Source organism: Delphinapterus leucas, chromosome 11, assembly GCF_059928025.1.
Source record: "Delphinapterus leucas isolate spDelLeu-1000000601 "Yukka" chromosome 11, BTC_Dleu_Yukka2, whole genome shotgun sequence".
NCBI lineage: Eukaryota > Metazoa > Chordata > Mammalia > Artiodactyla > Monodontidae > Delphinapterus > Delphinapterus leucas.
This window is the reverse complement of record NC_143139.1, coordinates 85,038,208-85,060,934: the sequence shown is the minus strand read 5'-3', so window position 1 is coordinate 85,060,934 and position 22,727 is coordinate 85,038,208.

Below are 22,727 nucleotides of genomic sequence, written 5' to 3'. Positions count from 1 at the left end.
TCCACATCCCATGGGACTTTCAAAGGCCCCACTGCATATTCCTGTGTCTGTGTGATCTCTTAGGTTGACTTTGCTTCTCCAGACCTACTTCCCTCATCTATGGTGAGAAGTATTGTTCTCGAGGTCCAGGCCCATGTGGACGGTGTAGGAGTCTGTGAGAATGATTAAAACAAGTACGTTCATTTACAACAAATCTTTTTTTTTTTTTTTTTTTTTTGCGGTACGCGGGCCTCTCACTGTTGTGGCCTCTCCCGTTGAGGAGCACAGGCTCCAGACGCGCAGGCTCAGCAGCCATGGCTCACGGCGCAGGCTCAGCAGCCATGGCTCACGGGCCTAGCCGCTCCGCGGCACGTGGGATCTTCCCAGACCGGGGCACGAACACACGTCCCCTGCATCAGCAGGCGGACTCTCAACCACTGCGCCACCAGGGAAGCCCCTACAACAAATCTTTTTTGAGCACCAACGATGTACCAGCTGCTGTGTTGCGTGCTGGGACCCAGCACTGAGTCAGACATGGGTCTTGTCTGTGTGGGGTTCATAGTCCAGTGTATTCAAATTTGTAATCCTAGTAAGGATGTTATGCCCCCAGATTATCAACATTCAATCTTCATTTATCAGTTTCCCATTAGGTGCTGGGCACTGAGCTAGTACTAGAGATTCTGTGAGAGGTAAGACACATCCCCATCCCTAAGGCGCTCACCGTTATCGGGGGTGATAAGCAAGTAAATAACAAGCCAGGCACACGATGCATATGATAAACCCTATGATACAGGCTTGCGAGCTACAAGATAAGAGCTACCATTTATCACACACTTACTATGTGCCAGGCCTAGGAGAGGTACTTTGCATACATTTTGTCCTTTTAGCCTCACAACCACCTCGCAAAGTAAGCCCGTCTGTGTGTGCCACCATTACCATTTTTACCATTTTCACCTAACACCTGTCTTGCATTTACTCGATATTTTTAACCTTCTCAATGTAGTAAATCAACCTTTGTCTCAAGTAATAATATCTCTGAAATCATAAGACTTGTGAGCTAGTTTTCTGTGCATGTCTATATTTTTTCTAATACCTATAAAATAAATGGGTAACAATTTAAAGTTTATAACCATTTAGATACCATCTAAATCATCTTGATTATCAGATACTGGGTATGTGAGTCAGGGCAGGGGATGATGGGTAGGTGAGTCAGGGTAGGGAATGCTAGTTGCTATAGAAACAACATGGTCTAGGTTTATTCCTTGTTCATGTCACAGTTTTGTGTAGGTTGGGAGGTGGGGATTCTCCAGCAAGTCACTCAGGGACCCAGGCTTCTTCCATCTAAAGGTCCCGTCATCCCCTGGAGCCTCAGGGCCTCCCCTGGATCCTTTGCATCCAGCTGGCAGATGCGGGAAGGGAGAGCATCACATCCTATTGGCCAGAATTCCTCCCTATGACCCCACCTAATAGCATGGAACCCTGGGATATGAGGTTTGCCCATGGATCCAGGGGGAAAGGAAAACAGGTTTAGTGAAGATCTAGCATGGTCTCTGCTACAGTACTGTCAGATTCTTACTTGGGAAGCACTAAGGTAAGCATTTCCACTTTACAAATGAGGAAATGAAACGTTAAGTTCCCTGACCCAGCTTACACAGGTATCAAGAGGTAAAGCTTGGACTCAAGCCCAAGCCAAGGCTGTGATAAAGCCACCCACTGTGCTACACGAGGATTCTCACAGCTCTTCTTCGGCTCAGAGCTCGCTCCTGACCTGCAGGACCGCACATCAGAACTTCCACAGATGTCCTCACCTTGCTGTCCCACAGGTACCTCTAATAAATGTATCCGGAACCCAGGCCATCATTTCTCTCCACGTCCCCAGCCTTGGCACCTTCTCCTTCTGAATTTCCTGTTTCAGTAAATGAGTCTGCTGACCAAGCCAGAAAACTAGAACTTATCCTAGAATTCTCCTTTCTCAGAATGCTTTCAGCTGCAGGTAACAGAAAACCCAACTCACTGGCTTAAACCATTAGGAAATAGTCCATTTCATATAAAAACAAGCCCCCAAATGCAGCAGCTCTAGGACCGGTTAATGTGGTGGAGCAAACACAGCACCGAGGACCCAAGTTCCTCTGTCTTTCCACTGGGCCACCCTCAGCCTGTTGACTCAGTCTCTTATCTTAGCCTGACTCCCCTCATGCTCCCAGGATGGATGGCTTCCCGGGTTCCAGGTCACACAAGCAGACAACAATGCCCAGAGGCACAAAAGGAAAGTTTCCCCTCAGCATTCTCTTCTAAAGAGCAAAGAAACCCTACACAGAGGTGCCCCAGTGGAGATCTCCTTCACATCCCACTGGTCAGGATTTCATCGTATGTCCATTCCTAAGCCAGTCATGTGCATAGGGAATGGAATCATAAGAACGGCTGAGATTAACAATGATTCACCTTCTGGGGTCCTGTAGAGACCCAGTCTCTCTGGTCGCACTGGCCACCTGTTACCAGAACCAAAATGGTGCTCTTTGGGCAGGAAAGATGAGGGAGTGGATAAGCAGTATACAATGTCTGCACAGTTCCTTTTTCCTAACCCCAGCGCCCTACCAATCACCACCGCCTGCCAGTTTTACCTCCTTCATTTCTCTTGGTTCCATGCCTTACTGCTGGTCACCATCTAGGCTATCATAATTCAAAACCTCAGTAGGCTGGCAATCTTCTACTGACAGGGAATAACTTTGTTAACATATAAATACATACTTCTCAAATGCTAAAAATTAAAGATTCTTTCTGTTAAATGGTTTGTACTGTCAATTTCTTCCAGCAAATCTTTTCCTTATAGAGATAAAAAGATGAAATTATCCCAGTTTTTGCATAAACTTAAAAAAAAAAAAACTCCAAAAATGAGACACCAGAATTAATAGGTTGGTACTGGATTTGATGTTCTCAGTTTCTAGAAATAATTGTGACTAAAATTATTACAGAATCCGACTTCTGAAGCTGCATTAACATTTTTTAAAGTGGTTCATGGGAGAGCATTTAGATCATAGATATTGGTAGCTAACTACCATTTAAAACATGATCACAGAAACAGAAATATGTGTGTATTGTACATATCCAAAACCGAATTGACTATTTCTCAACCAGAAAACTCTTCTATCTACACTCATCTTATGATATGATTAGTGATCATTTTTTTCTTCCAGTTGCCCAGACCGAAACCCTTGTGTATTAGTTATACATTGCTGCATAATCAATTATCCCCAAACATGACAATTTAAAACATACATGTATTATCTCTCAGTTGCTGTGGGTGAGGAATCTGGACATGGATTAGCTGGGCCCTCAGCTTTAGGGTTTCTCGCAGGATGTAATCACAGTATCAGCAGGCACTGCGGTGTCATCTCAAAGCTCAAAAGGGGAAGGACCCGCCCTGAGCTTACATGGTTGCTGGCAGGATTTGATTCTTCACGGGTTGTCGGACTAAGGGCTTCAATTCCTTGCTGGCTGTTGGCCAGGGGCTGCCCTCAGATCCTTGCCATGTGGACCTTGCTTCATTGAAGTGTGCACACTGAGAGGGCAACAGAGAGAATATGCCAGCAAGAGGAAATCATAATCTTTTGTAGCCTAATCACAGAAGTGCCATTCCATCGACTTTGCCATATTCTAGTCATTAGAAACAAGTCACTAGGCCCGACCTAGTGACTCAAGAGGAGTCACTCAAGAGGAACAGAATTACACAGAGACATGACTACCAGGAAGCAGGGGCCAGAAGGGGCCTGTCTCACCTTGGAATACTCCCAAGCTTTTCTCCTTCTCTCACACCCTATATCCAATCCATCAGGCAACCCAACAGGCTGTCCTTTCAAAACAACACAGCCAGAATCCCTCAAATGTTTGCTCAAATGTCACCTGTTGAGTGATATTTTATCATCTGACTTAATATCACAACCAACGCATTAATACACACATACTCTACCCTCTTCCTTTATGTTCCTTTATAGATCACCATCAGATATTCTAGATATCTTAATGATTTTTAAAATTCTCTCTCTCCACACCTCAGTACGTAAGCTACCTGAGAGCAGGGATTTTTATCTGTTTTGTTTGCTGCTATATTCCTCATGCCTAAAGCAGTACAAAAATATGGAAGAGATATGGGAACATGTGTATATGTATAGCTGATTCATTTTGTTGTAAAGCAGAAACTAACACACCATTGTAAAGCAATTATACTCCAATAAAGATGTTAAAAAAATATTGTTGAATGAATGAATATCAGAATACATGGAAATGTGTTATCTTCTTTTAAAAGCTCAGTACCACAAGAAAAACTTATTCAAAGATTTGCAAAGATTCCATCCTCTCTATGCACAGAGGTGTGGATTCTGTTGGTTTTTCAAAGTGCTCTGGTTTGTTTCACTAGGCTCCCAAATCGAGCCCCTCACAGCTCCGACTCCCTACCAAAGCCAGATGGGACAGAGAGAGGAAAAGGCCTCATTTCAGACCCGAAATTCTAGGGTGGTCTCCAATTTAACCTTGAAAACCACACTACATGGGCTCCTGGGCTAAAACTACAGGGGACATTCTACCGAGAGAGCCTTCAACTCCGAAGCCCCTGCCCATCAACGGGCAGACCATGGTCATGGGTGGACAGCAATGGAAAGCAGCCTAGGACAGAAGGAACTGGCTGTATTTTTCTGCCAAATGATCAATAGGCATGAGGCTCAAGGGACTCTTTGTAAACTGGAGCTTCTCAAACTTTTCCACATCAGTATCCCTCAGGGCAGCTGAAAATGAATGCTCAACCCTGGGGGCTTCCGGGGCAGGGTTGGGGGGTGTCTAGTCTGAAGCAGACCATGAAGCCGGAAATGGATCTACTAATTTTAATTTTCCCTTTAAAAAAATTCATCTAGATTTCACATTTTCCTCAATAACAAGGTCGCATTTAATTCTTTTTTTTTTTTGCATTTGATTCTTAATACAAAACTAATGCTTTAAATTACTTATAAGTTTCCTAAAAATTTCTGCCTTTTTTTTTTTTTTGGTCAATGCTAAATTACCAAGACTGTCAGTTTCAGAAAATTCAGGCTGAACTGAAGGGAGTGCCTGCTGCATAGCAGATTCAGGACCCAGGCAATTTCTTTTCCTGGTTTTTGAGAATTCAGATGCCCATAAAGATGTGGGTTGTAGAAGTCAGATGGCAGATGGCGGCAGGGAACTCACAGGAGACAGTGCTGCTGTGGGCGGCGGGGAGTGAAGAAGCCTCCTGCACCTCTTTGGGGCTCCTGTCCTGAGACAGTCTACGAGCAGCCTCTTGCTGAGAGGGCAGGAAGCTTGGGTCAGACAATGGGCTTTAAGGTCTCTGATCCCAGTCTCTTTTTTTTTTTTTTTTTGCGGTACGCGGGCCTCCCACAGCTGTGGCCTCTCCCGTTGCGGAGCACAGGCTCTGGACGCGCAGGCTCAGCGGCCATGGTTCACGGGCCCAGCCGCTCCGCGCCATGTGGGATCTTCCCGGACCGGGGCACGAACCCGTGTCCCCTGCATCGGAAGGCGGACTCTCAACCACTGCGCCACCAGGGAAGCCCCCAGTCTCTTTTTTTGATGGTTGTTTTTACCTCAGAAAAAAACAGGTTTCAAAAGAAATTTTCCATGAACAAAGATGACTGATTCTTTTGTTCTTGTTTTATCACCGTGGTTGTAACTTTTGTCACCTGTAAATGAACTAATCCTTCAAAGATTCAGTCTTCGTGATCGACTGCAGGTACCCATCTCACAAATTTCATTGTCATCGTATCAATCTTGTCATGTGTGTAAAAGCAGTAAAATAATATGAAATTTACCCTAATTCAGGCTTTTAAAAAATCTGCTAAGTAAAGTAAACTTAGGAGGTCAGCCTTTACCATCAGGTCAAATACTGAATCCACATTTTTACCCTTTGTCCTCATGTCTACTTAATCCTTTGCAAAGAAGAATAATTCAACCCCGAATTTGATCCCTGAACACCGGGACCGTCTCTTTCTCTGACAAAGGCAGCAAATATCTGTGCAAAAGTCTTCATTAAAGTCACTCCCCACTTCCATGTCATGTGGAAAAAGATGAGCAGCCAAACAGCTTTTGTTTCTGCTCTTTTCAATGTTCATTGGATGCAAGGAGAAAACCGAGAGAAACTCACTGATGTGAGATGCTTGTGGTAAAATGAGGCAGTGCTTGCTGGGGAGTTCAGGGTGAGAAATAACCTTGATGTAGGCTACCTCTACTGCCATTTTGCCTGTCACACACTTGACCTTGTCTTTGCAACATATTTGCACCTTTTTTCCCTAATTAATTCTATGCTCCCTCAAATGCTAAAATACCAATCCAGTTGAAAACACTTCACCAGTTACTACCTGACACATTGTACATTTACACCCTTCTACGTGAGATCCTGCGGTGAGGCATCTGAGCCTGGACCCTAGAGCTGACTGCCTGGGTAGGAACCCCACCCAGCCTTACCAATCTCTAGTCGTGTGACCTTATCTCCCAAGTGCCTCAGTTTGCTTATCTGTAAAACAGACTAAAAATTAGGAGGATTTGAATGAGTTAGTGGGTATAAATTTTTTTTTTAAAGATTGGAGCGTTTTATCTATCTATCTATCTAGTTTTATCTATCTATCTATTTATTTTTGGCTGCGTTGGGTCTTCATCGCGGGGCGTGTGCTTCTCATTGCGGTGGCTTCTCTTGTTGCAGAGCAGGGGCTCTCCGCGCGCGGGCTTCAGTAGTTGTGGCTCGCGGGCTCTAGAGCAGAGGCTCAGTAGTTGTGGCGCACGGGCTTAGTTGCTCCGCATGTGGGATCTTCCCGGACCAGGGCTCGAACACGTGTCCCCTGCATTGGCAGGCGGATTCTTAACCACTGCACCACAAGGGAAGTCCTGGGTATAAAATGTTAATGCCTGGCAAGCAGGGAGTGCTGTGTGTGAGGTGTTCCTTCATTTCATTGTATCTAAGATGCCATCAGTTGTAAGAAACACCATTGTTTTATGTACAACTAAGAAAGAAAAAAAAATGCTGCCAATTAAGCTATGATGCAATGCTTTAGCTCAACATTTTTATTTTAGGTTTATCAAAAGTACTTGTTTAGGTATATCACATGTCGCCCTTGGGCCCACCTAAAGAGGAAGGTATAAGTGAAAAAAAAATTGGTTAAGTTATTCTCGAAAACTTCTTCACAGAGACCAAATCTTAGTGATTTTCAGCTCAAGGCTGTCAGGGCGCATATTTTCAACCCGAAGTAGGCTTCCAGGCAATCAGTGGCATCGATGAGGGAGTGTTTCTTTTAAGGGTGCTACTCTCTGGATCTGTCAGGCAATGACAACGATGTTATGACTTGACACATTGATCATAAGGCATCCCAATTACACAGATGCTAAAAGTGTGTGTACGGGGGGGCAGGGGTTGTGTCTTAGAATCAATGAAAATATGTTAATAGTATTGCATTCTCATTATAAATAGAACCAAGTGTATAAAAATGGTTGAATCATCAAAGTCCACACCTTCATCTAATTGTAAGGAACTGTTAACCTCCATCAGAATCTCAACCAGTTGCTTAAATGCATCTTTTGAGCACATGCAATTTGTCATTCCACGAGGGCACAATTTTCAGCTCGGCTGCTGAATTTTTGACCCCAGTCAGGTGCATGTAAATCTTTACCAAAGCTTCTTCTGGATTTGCAGGTCACAAGTCATTTTTTAAATTGAGATATAATTGACATGTAACATTATATTAGCATCAGGTTACAATATAATGATTCAATATTTGTGAAATATGTTGTATTTCATAATACAGTGTATATACTGTGAAATGATCACCACAATAGGTCTAGTTAACATAAATTTTTTTTTCTTACGATGAGAACTTTTAAGACTACTCTCATAGCAGCTTTCAAATATACATACGTTACATCCCCATGACTTGCTTATTTTATAACTGGAAATTTATATCTTTTGATCCATTTCACCCATTTCACCCTCCCATCCCATCCCCACACCCACCTCCGGCCTCTGAGCTCTGTGTTTTGTTGTGTTTTTTAGATTCCACGTATAAGTGAGATCATACCGTGTTTGTCTTTCTCTGTTGGACTTATTCACTTGGCATACTGCCCTCCAATCCATCCATGTTACTGCAAATGGGAAAGATTTCATTCTTTTTTATGGCTGAACAATACTTCATTGTGTACGTATACAAGCATTTCTTAACCTGTTCATCCATCACTTAGGCTGCTTCCATGTCTCGGCTATTATAAATAATGCTGCAATGAATGTGGAGGTGCCTATATCTTTTTGAATTAGTGCTTTCATTTCCTTCAGATAAATACCCAAAAGTGGAATTGTTAGATCATATGGTAGTTCTATTGTTAATTTTTTGAGGAACCTCCATACTGTTTTCCGTAGGGGTTGAACCAATTTACATTCCCACCAACAGTGCACAAGAATCCTCTACACCTTCCCTAACACATTATCTCTCCTCTTTTTGATAATAGCCACATTCACCTGTAGGTGTGAGGTGATCTCATTGTGGTTTTCATTTGCATTTCCCTGATGATTAGTGATGCTGAATACCTTTTCATGTACCTGTTGCCCATTTGTATTCAGATCCTCTGCCCATTTTTTAATAGGATTGTTTGTTTCTTTTCGCTATTGAGTTGTTCAGGTTCTTTATATATTTAGGAGATTAACCCTGCATTGGATATAATTTGCAAATATCATTGTCATTTTTCATTTGGATGTTTGATTACGTATCTGAAGGAAAAGGAAGCAAGCACAGTGTTGATTCTCTTCAAATGGTCTCTTCTCTTTATCCCCTCTAGGTTTGCCCACAATTCCAGGGAACACCCCTGGTTCTGAAATCTAGTGCCTATACAGTCACCTGGAGAGCTTGGTAAAAATGTACATACAAAGACCACACTCGGGAACTGGACTAAAGCAGACTCTGAAAGTGAGATCCAAGAATTTATATTTAAAAAACTGGCTCCTCCCCATGATTCTGACATAACCTAAGTTTGAGGGTCACAGCTCTAGAAAAAAAGACGGTAGGAAAAGATGGGCAAAAGATGGGACAAAGGACATGGGGGGGGAGGGGAGCATAAGGAAAGTTGTTTCTACAGAACACAGTTTCCAAAAGTTGCTCTTTTTTTTTTTAAATTGGAGCGTAGTTGCTTTACAACGTTGTGTTAGTTTCTGCTGTACAGCAAAGTGAATCAGTTATACATACACATATATCCCCTCTTTTTTAGATTTCCTTCCCATTTAGGTCACCACAGAGCATTACGTAGAGCTCCCTGTGCTATACAGTATGTTCCCCTCAGTTGTCTATTTTATACATAGTATCAACAGTGTATATATGTCATTCCCAGTCTCCCGATTCATCCCACCCCCTCTTCCCACCCATAAGTCTGTTCTCTACATCTGTGTCTCTATTTCTGCTTTGCAAATAAGTTCATCTGTACCATTTTTCTAGATTCCACATATAAGCGATATTATACGATACTTGTTTTTCTCTTTCTGACTTACTTCACTCTGTATGACAGTCTCTAGGTCTATCCACATCTCTGCAAATGGCACTATTTTGTTCCTTTTTATGGCTGAGTAATATTCCATTGTATATATGTGCCACATCTTCTGCTGATGGACACTTAGGTTGCTTCCATGTCCTGGCTATTGTAAATAGTGCTGCAATGAACACTGAGATGTATCAAAAGTGGCTCTTTTAAACAGCTTTTTTTAAAAAAATTGGGGTATAGTTACTTTACAATGTTGTGTTAGTTTCTGCTGTACAATGAAGTGAATCAGCTCCCTCATGGACCTCCCTCCCACCCACCCTCATCCCACCCATCTAGGTCACCACAGAGCACTGAGCTGAGCTCCCTGTGCTATACAGCAGGTTCCCACTAGCTATCTTTTTTAAACATGGCAGTGCACATACATCAATCCCAATCTCCCAATTCATCTCACCCTCCACTCCCCACCACACTGTGTCCACATGTCTGTTCTCTACATCTGCGTCTCTATTCCTGCCCTGCAAATAGGTTCATCTGTACCATTTTTCTAGATTCCACATATATGCGTTAATATACAATACTTAAAGTAGTATGTTGACTTTATAGTGTTGTTAAAATGAGATGAAAGCTGTGGAGAAGTCATGGAAAGGGTTGAGGTTAAGATGCTTTCTGTCTCCATCAAAAGCCCAATCCCAGCCGTGCTAAACAATTGGGAAATATGTTGGCCCACCCAGGAGGAGGGCAAGAGTTTGGGCCAGCACCTTGCTGAGATCCTGAGGGACCTTGTCCCTTTCCGTCCCTCCATTCTGCCACACATAGCGTCCCTATGAAGGCTGGGACCCTCGAGAGCGGAGGGTGACTGCCAGGGAAATTGGGATAATGTGCTCACCAAGCAGGCCCTGGAAAATGGCAACCAATTGGTTCGCCTGTTCAGAAATTACTGCAGGGGGGTCTTTAGAGAAAATAAAATATATAGAGTCCACCGTAGAATAGTTTAAAGTGTATTTTTAACTACTCAAAATCCCAGCAGCCCTAAAAGTAATGATTTCCGTTTATTAATAATGGCCTTTTAATTTTAATTCTTATAAATTCACATAACATTTACATAGTTATAATCACAGCATACACACACACAGAGTTGTGTGCATAATTTTTTTCTCTTAATATTATTCTCTAAACCTTTCTTCATGTTTTATAGTTACCATATAATTTTAAGTAACAGCAGGGCATTTTTTTTATCGATACACCAGCACATACTTAACCAAATTCTACAGTTTCTTCGAGTTGCTCACTGTTACAGGTAATGCCGTGATGAAAATCTTTTGCATACGGCATTTTTATACACCTACTGCTTAAGGGATTTTCCTTTTCATTCCTGTCCTGTGGAAGAGAGAACTTTCCCTGGAGTCTCTCACAACCTGCTCCTCTCCTCACTAGGTGACATCATTAAGGTACAGAGTGTGAGATGGGAAAATTATCCTGGATTATCTGAATGGGTCTAAGGTCAAAAGGATCCTTAAAAGAGGGAGGAAAGGGACTTCCCTGGCGGTCCCGTGGTTAAGACTCCACGCTTCCATTGCAGGAAGCAGTGGAGTCTGCAGGGTATGAGTTCAATCCCTGGTTGGGGAACTAAGATCCCGCAAGCCGTGCAGCCAGAAAAAAAAAGAGGGAGGAAAGAGGATGGGAGTTAGAAGCAAGAGGTTGGAGGGATGTGAGAACGGGGTCATGAGTCAAGGAATGTGGGTGGCCTCTGGAAGCCAGGGAAACAAATTCTCCACAGAAGTTTCCAGAGAGAATGCTGCCAACACCTTGATCATAGACTTCTGGCCGCTAGAACTGTAAGAGAATAAATCTGCACTGTTTTAAGCCACAAAGTTTGTAGTCATTTGTTACAGCAGCAGCAGAAAACAGATACATCCACTGCTCGGGCTGGGGTGGAAAAGGCATAAAAACTAGTAATAAGAGTGACAATAAAAATAACCGCTAACAGCCGCCGAGGGCTTACACTGTCCTGTACGTCAACCTAGATAAAAGCGCCACAACACTATGACATGGGTGTCAGCATCTCCACGCGGCAGACCTGAACCTGAGGCTCACAAAGGTTAAGAAACTGTGCAACGTGGCACAGCCTGTGAGTGGTAGTCAGGATTTGGACTTAGTCCAGAATCTAGAAAAGATGCTGCACGAGACTTGCCCAAGGTGCACAGTTAGTGGCAGAGGCAGGAACAACCTCAGCGTCCCAACAGATTCCAGAGGACCAGAGGACTCTTTCCTCAAGGGCTGAAAAAAAAAAAGAGGGACTTCCCTGTGGCCTAGTGGTTAAGACTCCGCGTTTCCAGGGCAGGGGGCGTGGGTTTGATCCCTGGTCGAGGAATTAGGATGGGAGGGGGGACGGTGAGGGGCCAGGCCTGGAAGGGGACCGAGGTAGATTCTTCAGGATTCTGCTTCAGGACTGGCTGGGGGGTCACTGCTCCCTAACCAGATAGAGCCTCCCAGTGGATGCCCTCCTCTCCGTAGCTGCTCTTTGGTGTTTCTGACATCTCAAAGACAGCTCCACCCTCTCGAGCTTCAGCACCTTTGTCTGCAGGGAAATCTCAGGAACTGCTGCAAACTCCACCAGCCCAGTGCTCCTGGAGTCTCTGCAGGCTCTGCACTCTAGAGCTCATCTCACTGAAAGGACAAAACACCCCACAGCCCTGTCTTGCTAAGCTGAGCATCTTGGGAGCCACCATTGGCCACTGCAAGCAAGTGTGCATTCTGAGCGCCACCTAGTGGTGCCCAGGGTCCCCAGCGTTTCTTGTGAAACCTGGCCAGAAGAAGGGGCTCCAACGATCTCCCTACCTCTGAGGTCGCTCTAGGGAGGCTTGGAGGACTTAGAGGAGCTCCAGCCGTCTCGGATTCCAGGACACTTGAGGGAAGCCCGAGGCCAGCTGCTTCCCTGAAACTCTGTGAGCTTACATTGGGACTGTCGCATCCTGGGCTCTGCCTGAGGGTCCAGGATGCTGGTTCTGGGTTGATACACAGGATAATGCTTTTTGTCATTTATCAGCTCTGTGACCTGAATGAGGGTAGGGAAGGTGTGTGGGGGAATCAGCATCTCATTTCAATGTGAGAGGAACTAATAGAGGAAAGTGAATTTTAAAAAGCCATTGAGAATTCACATTATTTAACAACTTCTTAGATAAAATGGGCCAATTCTTTGAAAAACACAAATGACTACAATTCATTCAATATGAACTAGATAATTTGAATATGCCTACAACTGTTAAGGAAATTGAATTTGTAATTTAAAAGCTCCCCCCTAAAGAAGTCTCTAGACCCAGATGCTTTCACTGGAAGGTTCTATCAAATGCTTAAAGAAAAAATAACACTATATATATTCTTGATCAAAAAAAAAATACAAGGACTTCCCTGGTGGCGCAGTGGTTAAGAATCTGCCTGCCAGTGCAGGGGACACGGGTTCAATCCCCAGTCCAGGAAGATCCCACATGCCGCGGAGCAACTAAGCCCATGTGCCACACTACTGAGCCTGTGCTCTAGAACCCACGAGCCACAACTACTGAGCCCGTGTGCCACAACTACTGAGCCCGTGTGCCACAACTACTGAAGCCTGCGCGCTTAGAGCCTGTGATCCACAACAAGAGAAGCCATCGCAATGAGAAGCCCGTGCACCGCAATGAAGAGTAGCCCCTGCTCGCCACAACTAGAAAAAGCCCGTGCGCAGCAACAAATACCCAACGCAGCCAAAAATAAATAAGTTAATTAATTTTAAAAAATACAAGAGGAGGGAACACTTTCCAATTCACTTTATGAAGCTAGTATTATCCTAGTATTACCCTGATATCAAAACCAGACAAAGGGAGTACAAAATAAGAAAACTACAGATCAATACTCCTCATGAATTTAGATTCAAAAACCCTTAATAAAATATTAGCAAGAGGAACTCAGCAATATATACAAAGAATTGTACACTGCAACCAAGTGTGGTTTATCCCAAGGATGCAAGTCTGATTCAATATTTGAAAATCAATTAGTGGAATCTATTAACAGGCTAAAGGAGAAAAATCACATGATCATATAAGTTGATGCAGAAAAAGCATTTGACAAAATTTAATGCCCATTAATGATAAAAAGAAACTCAGAAAAATGAGAAGAGAGGAATATTTTCTTAATAAAGAATATCTACCAAAAAACCCACAAAACTCTACTTAATGGTGAAAGACTGAATGCTTTCCACTTAAAACTGGGAACAAGACAAAGGCATCTACTCTTACCACTCTTATAATAGAGCTGTAAGTTCTAGTCAGTGAAGTAAGGCAAGAAAAGGAAATAAAAGGCATGCAGACCAGAAAGGAAGATGTGTTTGCAGATGACATGATTATCCAGGTAGAAAATTGCCAACGAATCTACAAAAATATCCTCAAACTAATAAGTGGGCTTAGCAAAGACACAGATTACAAGATAAATATATAAAAATCATATATACTAGTAAGGAACACATGGACATCAAAATTTTGAAAACAATACCATTTACAGTTGTTCACAAAAAGATGGAATACTTAGCTGTAAATCTAACAAAACATGTATAGGGCTCCTCTGCTGAAAACCACAAAATATTTAGGAAAGAAATCAAAGAAGATCTAAATACATGAAGAGACATACTATGTTCATGGATTGGCAAGCTCCATATAGTAAAGGTGTCAATTCTCCCCAATTTGATAGACAGGTTTAACCCAATTCCTGTCAAACTCCTAGCAAGATTTTTGTAGATATAGACAAGATTATTCTAAACTTTATATGAGAAAGCAAAGGAACTAGAATACCTAAATCAATTTTGAAAGAGAAGAACAGAGTGCAGGAATCAGTCTACTCAGATTTAAGACTTAAAAAGCAAAAGTAATCAAGAGTGTGTAGTGTTGGTGGAGGAATAGACACATAGATCAATGGAATAGGATAGAGAGCCCCAAAACAGATCTGTACAAAGATGCTCAACTGATTTTTGGCAGGTGCAAAAGTAATTCAATAGAGGAAAGATAGCCTTTTCAATACATAGTGGTAGTGGAATTGGGCTTCCATAGACAAACAAACAAACCTAAAACACAACCAAAAGAAAAAATACCCCTCAACCTAAACTATACACTTAATACAAAAATAACTCTAAATGGATCATGGATTTAAATGCAAAACATAAAACTGTAAAACTTTCAGGAAAAGACAGGAGAAAATCTTCGGGATTGGGTTTAGGCTAATTTAATTTAATTTTTAAAAATACAAAACACGGGACTTCCCTGGTGGCACAGTGGTTAAGAATCTGCCTGCCAATGCAGGGGACACGGGTTCAATCCCCAGTCCAGGAAGATCCACATGCCGCGGAGCAACTAAGCAACTTGTCCAGGAGCAACTTAGTTGCCATGGAGATACTAAGCCCGTGCGCCACAACTACTACGCTTACATTCTAAAGCCTGCAAGCCACAACTACTGAAGCCCGCACACCTAGAGCCCGTGCTCCACAGCAAGAGAAGCCACCGCAATGAGAAGCCCATGCACCGCAACGAAGAGTAGCCCCTGCTCGCCGCAACTAGAGAAAGCCCACGCGCAGCAACGAAGACCCAACGCAGCCAAAAATAAATAAATAAATAAATTTATTTAAAACAATATAAAACACACAATAACCTATTTCAGATAAAGTAGAAAGCATTTTATTTTCTTCACCTTCCCATTTGCTGCTCATCCCTACAGTGATGATGAAATCACATGAGAAAATTTTTTAAACTTCCAAAGCCCAAGTTCCATTCCCAGAGATTTGATTCACTCAGTCCAGGGGAGGGCCTGAGCATCTGTATTTTGGAAAGCTCCCCAGGTGATGCTACGTGCAGCCAGGTTGAGAACCACTTTGTGAAATGAAGAGCTCTCCCCTTGCTTCTCCAAGGATGGGCCAACCAACCAGCAGTATCAGCCTCATCTGGGAGCTTGATAGAAATGCACATTCTCAGGCCCCACCCCATACCTGCTGGATCAGAGACAGCCATCTGTGTTTTAAGAAGCCCTCCCTCCATGCGATTCTGATGTCCACTCAAGTTTGAGAGCCTCTGCCTCGGTAGACAAATTCTGATAACAGGAGCCACTGATTCACAGACAAGTAGATACATCTGGTTAAAAAGCATCGAAAGCATCGTTCAACCTCCCTGATGATCAAAAGAAAGGCAACATAAAAACAGCAGTCAAGGGAGTTCTCTGGTGGCTTAGTGGTTAGGATTCTGGGCTTTCACTGCCGTGACCTGGGTTCAATCCCTGGTCAGGGAGCTGAGATCTCGCAAGCCACGTGGCACAGCCAAAAAAAAAAGTCAAATGAGCAAATTTACAAGTAAATCAAACAGAAGTTAATAATTCATGCTTCCCCTTTCACACAGCTAGGGTAACCAATAACCAACCACCCCAGTTTGCCCAGGACTGAGGGGGTTCCCAGAATTGGGGACTTTGTGTGATAAAGCCAGGACGATTTGATAACCCTACACAAGACTCATGGGATCAGTATAATTATTGCTTACTCTCTGCTTTCCCCATTAGACAGTGATCCACAGGGACAGGACCCTGTATGTCTTATAGCCTGGTCCATACCTTTGTATATCATAAATGCTCAATCAATATTTGGAGATGGAAGACAGAAAGGTAGGAACAGAGGGAAGGAAGGGGAGAGAGGAAGGAAGATAGACAGTTGCTGGGCAGTCACCTCCTCAGCATTTCTCCACCACCAGACACATACCATGATCACAGTTCAGACTGCATCGCATTTTAGCTACTTATTTATAGGCCTGTCTCCTTGATAAGCCCTAAGCTCCTCCTGTGTGTGGACTGTATCCTATCCACCGTCATATAATCACAGGCGTCAGAGCCTATGGGTTAGGGGAATGGGTGCTGAGCTCAGTCTGCCTGGGTTCATACCCTAACTCTACGGATTATCAGCTGGGACCTTGGACGAGCTATTTCACCTTTCTCTACCTCAGCATCCTCATCTGAGAAACGGATATAAAAAGAAGAACACAGGACCTATCTTCATGGAGTTGTGAGAATTTTACACGCGTTACTGCACGTAAACCATTTAGAATGGTGCCTGGAATATTCAGAGCGCTCAATACCATTAGGCATAATTATTATTAAAGGAAGGGAACCCACAAACCCCGGTTAAGGGATTGAAGTGACCTCACGGTGATCAGGAAGCTGCAGGTGGCTGTATTTTCTGGTTGGTGGACAGACACCAGTCTCTCTGACTGCCTCCGAAAGGTCAAGAGGGAACTTTCCAGGGTTGGGAAGATGATGCAGGAAGGCTCCAGGCTGACACGGGGCTTCCCTTGCCCAATGTCCCCCTTCATGTGTCCGCTACTCATTTCCCCATGAAGGACAGATACCCCAGTGCCTCTGGGTCCTCAGAGCTCCTGGCCTACAATTGCGCTTTCACGTGCATTGTCGCTTGAAGGGGCAAGGGGCTCTCACTGAAAAGTCAGATCTATGTGAGTGGATCCTTCAGTTCATCGCTGAATCCCCGGAACCTGGTTTCTAGCACAGAGCAGGCACTCTGGAGCTACTTGTTAAGTAACTGATTTTAATGAGCATAAATACTTTTTTAAAAAACTAAGCAGATAATATTTATCAAGTGCCTCCATAATGGCTATTGCACAAATGTAAAACCTCAAGCCTCAGAGTATCATGCTTTACATTTTACCAAGCATTCTTACATCCATTTTTCATTTGACACCCCTCTCCCCAACAATTCCATGAAGTAGGCAATGCTGGTATTATCCTTGATTTACACACTTTTAAAAATCCCAGCTGTCTATCGGTGCCCAGATCCACCTCACCTCTGGTCCTGCCCTTGACTGTGCATCTCCTAGCCAGATTCTTCCTATTGGGTCATGAACCAGGAAGCAGAATGGCCATGAACCAAGTTACGCCATCAGTATTTACCTAAAGGAGTTGAACACTCACGTCCACATGGAAACGTGCACGCTGATGTTTATAGCGGCTTTGCTCATAACTGCCAAAACTTGGAAGCAACCGAGATGCCCTTCAGCAGGTGAAGGAATAAATAAATTGTGGTACAGCCAGACAATGGAATATTATTCAGCGCTAAAAAGAAACAAGCTATCAAACCATGAAAAGACATGGAGGAGCCTTAAATGCATATTATTAAGTGAAGGAAGCCCGTGTGAAAAGGCTACGTCCTGTAGGATTCCAGTTGTATGACATTCTGGAGAAGGCAAAACTATGGAGTCGTACAGAGATCAGTGGTTGTCCGTGGTTGGGGGGAGGGAGGGATAAGCAGATCACAAGGCATCTTTTGGGCAGGGAAACTATTCTGAAAAATAAAACAGCTCTACCTGTGAATTCCCCCAGGACTCCACCCCTCCCCATGGTCCCCATGACTTGAGAGATCAAAGGGGAAGAGAGCCCCCTGGGTTAAACAGGCAGGAGCCTGAACTGTCTTCTTTGTCACCATCCTTTATTAGGGACGTAACATGAGGGCCCCTTTGTCCCAGCACCTCGAAGCCATTTACCCTCTTTGCTCCAAGGCACCGAATAAGCTTGTTCATTGCGCTGGCGCTGGCGTTAACCATGCGGTTAGGCATAATGAGATCATCCATCCAGAGAGAGTGCTTGTGAAACCAATGAAGGCTGAATTAGCACCAGCTCTCCCCTCCCACTGTCCCCCCAGAATAAATCTTCCCTCCTGTGTATGCCCCCCACCTTGGGACATGCCACCAACTGCACTTCATCAAGCGTATTTCTTCATCTGTTTCCCTTCCCTAGACCATGACAGGGACCCTGTTCATCCATCATTCGTCTGGCCAGCCCCACCTAGGAGATGGCAGGTCCCATGCTAAACATGGCAGACAGAGATGAATAGACGCAGCCACAGCCGCTGGGCAGCGTACAATTCAGGAGCCTCCTGTCTCATTCATTTCCACACCCTTGGCATTGAGCACAGTGCCTGGCAAAGAAAAGACATGCTTGTTGAAGGAATGAGTGAAAAAATCCCTAAATGACCCCACATCAGTTTACAGAAAGTGCCCAATTAAAATCTGTTTTGGCGCTTTGGCCACCTATGCCCGGGGCCCCTCACCCGGGAGAGCAGTGATGAAGACAGGAAGGGTCCTAGTGACGTAAGGACAGATGGTGTCCTTTATCATCACAGATCAACAGCCAGTTCAGCCTGCTCAGCGCTCTGATGGCGCAGCGCTGCCCTTTGTCTAAGAGAAATGCAAAGCAGGCAACGTTCTTCCAGGAGTGCAAATGTGCTGACACTGTTCTTTCTTGTCATTTTATCTTTTCCTTTTTCCCTTTTCACAAAAATGGGACCATACAGTACGTACCATTTTGTAAATTTGGGTTTCCCACACCCCAGGCCACGTAACAGCACATAATGAGCCTTTTTCCGTAGTACTAAATTTACAAGTCAGGCAGCGATTTTAATGGTTGCATAGCATTCCACCGTACGGATGTATTAGCCCTTATTTAAACTGTTTCCCTAGTTTGGGATGTTTAGGCTGTTTCCAGATTTTTGCTGGGATGAATATCCTTATTCCTAAATCCTGAGAAGAAATTCCTAGAAGAGGAATTGTTGAGTCAAAGAGCATGTACATGTCAACTTTTGACGTTTATGACCAAGTTGCCTACATCTGTCGAGTTCCTGCAGGGAACGGGTAAGCAGGGGGGCCCTGTGAGGTGAGTGGGCAGTTTTATACAGGTCCACGGCTCTTATCTGAATCCCCTGGGACTGGATGTATTTCAGAATTCAGAATTTTCCAGGTTCTAGAGAAGTACCATAGTGTACATTCTATGCACCGTATTGTATCTCCAGCAGATTCCAGGACAGACCCACAATCCAAGTCATCATTAAGGTTTCCTCCGTGGCCTATATGAGAACAGAATCTAAAAAAAAGAGTGGATATATGTATAACTGAGTCACTTTGCTGTGCACCTGAAACTAACACAACATTGTAAATCAACTATACTCCAATAAAAATTAAAAATATATATATTTCCTCAGTAAAACACATGAACGTTCACAATAAGTGAGATAAATCAAGATCACACAGAGCCTTGTGGCAGCTCAGGGCAGGTTTTGCCAGTGGATAAGTCTTGGAGCTAGAAGCATGTTTAAGAAAGGAAAAGCAACTTTCAGAGGTCAGAATTTTTTCAGTGTAGATTTATGGAGAAGAGAACGTGGTATATATATCATCCTGCTGCTTTGTGAGGGATATTGGCTTAGCGGGACAGGAGGACGGAGCGCAGAGAGAGGACGAAGTCGTTAGCTTGGGAGGAAAATCCATCTGTGTTTGGATCCTGCCTTCACCAGCTGCAAGCTGGGCGTCCCTGGGCCAGTAGCTTGCCCTTTCTGGGCCTCATCTCTGAAGAGTACACATACCCCAGAGCTGTGGAGAGGATTACAGAGGACGGAGCATACAAAACACTTAGCGTATCCCTAACTAGCGCTGCATAGATGACAGCAGTTACTAAACTTGCCCTAGTAAATGGCAGCACTGGGAAATACAAGAGAAATGAAAGCCTTTGCTTGTCCTGTGATGTCAGGTGGGACCAGATAAACACTGAGACGCTTCTAATCTATCAGCCCCCAAAGCTGACCTTCAGGGTTCTGCTCTAACTCACCCAAGTGGAAGGCCCAGAAATTTGGGTAAGAGGAAGGGGCCACCAGGAGATGCGGTGGAATTTCGCCCAGTGGCCCTGCTTGGCTTGTGTCCACCGTGGTGGTGCTGGGGCCCTCTGTCTCGCTGGCACGCCGGCTGGAGGGGCAGAGCCCAGGCCAGCCCCCCTGGACCTCCTCAGAGACCTACTTCGCTGTCCCAGGGTGCAGTTGTTGCAAATGAAGCCCTGGATAGTTCGAAGGCTGCAGTTCCAGAGGCAAGTTACCCCAGTGCTTGGGCAGGACCCCAGCAGGTCCCACACAGAGTCAAGCTGTGGCATTAAGGACACGGGCGGTCCAGCGGGAAGAGGTGCGAGAGCGGGCGCAGGTTGGCTTTCCGTGAGCGCTGGGGTCCTCTGGGAGACCGCAAGCGGGTGCCAGGGTGGGAGGGGTGGATGAGGGCAGCCGGAGTGGCTGGGGGGACAGAGGTCTGGGCTGGGCTGCAGGGGCAGAGGCGGGGGGGTGGAGTCAGGACAAGGCATCCTTCCCTGTGTCCCAACCACATGGACCTGGAGGAACGCAGGACTACACCCCTGGGTTGTTTACCAAAATTGAAAAACAGAAAAGGAGAAGGAACAGACTTGTAAAGAAAAGCCTGAAAAGCCCTCTGTCAAATCCCCACTCTGGACCAAGTTTTACCAGCACAGATTATAGCACCTTGGTTGCTGGAAGCTCTCTGCACTGAGGACTCAGACAGATTATATTTGCCAAGAATAACTTTGTCAGGTCCGAACTGCTTTGCACCAGGAGGTGGGGAGATGGAAATTTTCAGAAGCCCCCTATCCAGTGGGGCCTTTCACAGCTTACCAAATAGACCCCGGAAAACAGCAGACAACTGGCTCATCTGTTTAGAAAGGACTGCTGGGGTTTCTTCAAAAGATTTTTAGAAAATATCCTAGAATCCACTGTCAGACTTCATCAAATGTTTCTTCATTGCTCATAAGCCCACTAATTTTACACAATAATTTGCTTCTAAATGCGCCTTCCTATCTTAACCCGTATAAATTTCCATGTTCATATTGTTTTAATCACAGTGTTATTAAATTTCATTTATATCCTTTTCCTTTCTATTCCATAAACAGTTTTTCATGTTTTTTACAGTCCTCATGTTGATTCTAATAATAGCATCCATTTCATTGTATTCAATACCACAGATTTCCTCACCAGACTATAAAAAATCATTTTTCATTATTATAAATAATGCTGCAACAAACATCTTTGTACATAGGGTATATTCACAGACTCACTACTTAAATTGATTTTCAGTTATTTATTCAACAGATGTTTATTGGATTCCTATTATGTTAGGCCCAGGGAATAAGTGAACAAAACAGACACAGCCTCTGCCCCAAAGGCTAAACAGTCTATCCTTTAATAATTTTCAGATCTTCCTGAGCGAGTCTCAAATACAAAAAGGACCCTCTGAATGAAAAACTGTAGGATTTGCAGCCAAGAAGCATCAACTGGGGCCTGTAGAAGTGACGTGCAGAGTTGGGGGGAATCGGGATACCCCTCTCTTACCCCCCCCACCAGAGCCTGCAGGAGTCACAGGATGGAGAGCAAAACAGCAGCTCATTTCATTCATTTGTCTTTTTGTTGAAGTATAATTGACTTACGATGTTGTATTAGTCTGCAGCAAAGTGATACCTATATATATGTACGTATATATAGGCATCACTTTTTCACATTCTTTTTCATTATGGTTTTATTTTTTGGCCAGGCCACTCGGCTTGTGGGGTCTTAGTTCCCCGACCAGGGATCGAACCCTGGTCCTCAGGAGTGAAAGCACAGAGTCCTAACCAGTGGACCGCCAGGGAATTCCCTCATTATGGTTTATTACAGGATATTGAATATAATTCCCTGTACCATATAGTAGGACCTTGTTGTTTATCTATTTTATATGTAGTAGTTTGTATCTGCTAATCCAAAACTCCTAATCTATCCCTCCCTCCGTTCCCCTCTAGTAACCATCAGTTTGTTTTCCATTAACAGCAGCTCATTTCTACACCAGCCAGGCTGGAGGCCAGGAGACCAGGGACCATGCACAAGGTGCCTAAGAGGCCACTGCAGCACGAACTTGCACCCCATCATGGGGGCAGGTCTGGGCCTCTGCCGGCCTCTCTCCACCCCCTGGACCTGCCCCTATAAACTGCTAGGATGTTGAGTGCAGGGTTGGTGGAAAGTATTCTTCCTGAGGACAGGCTGCTCTCAGAGGGGAAAGGATGTGCCGAGCATGGTTAGTACCTTCTCCTGAGCTCCCGGATCGGATAACTCGCTTCTCTCCCGACGGAGGGAAGGATGCGATTGCATCCGGAGCCACTCTCCCCGCCCTCACGCTGCATGGAAACAGGAATGGGGACTCCAGAGGCAGCGGGGAGGTCGTCCAGTCTCTTCTGCTTACAGCCCCCTTCCCCATCCAACACCAGCTCCTGACACCCACCTCCCCTCAAAGCCCAGCCACTGGGACTGGCCCTCCAGGGTTCGGGGACCTTGTCAGCAGGCTTGAGGGGTGACCGGAAATGAG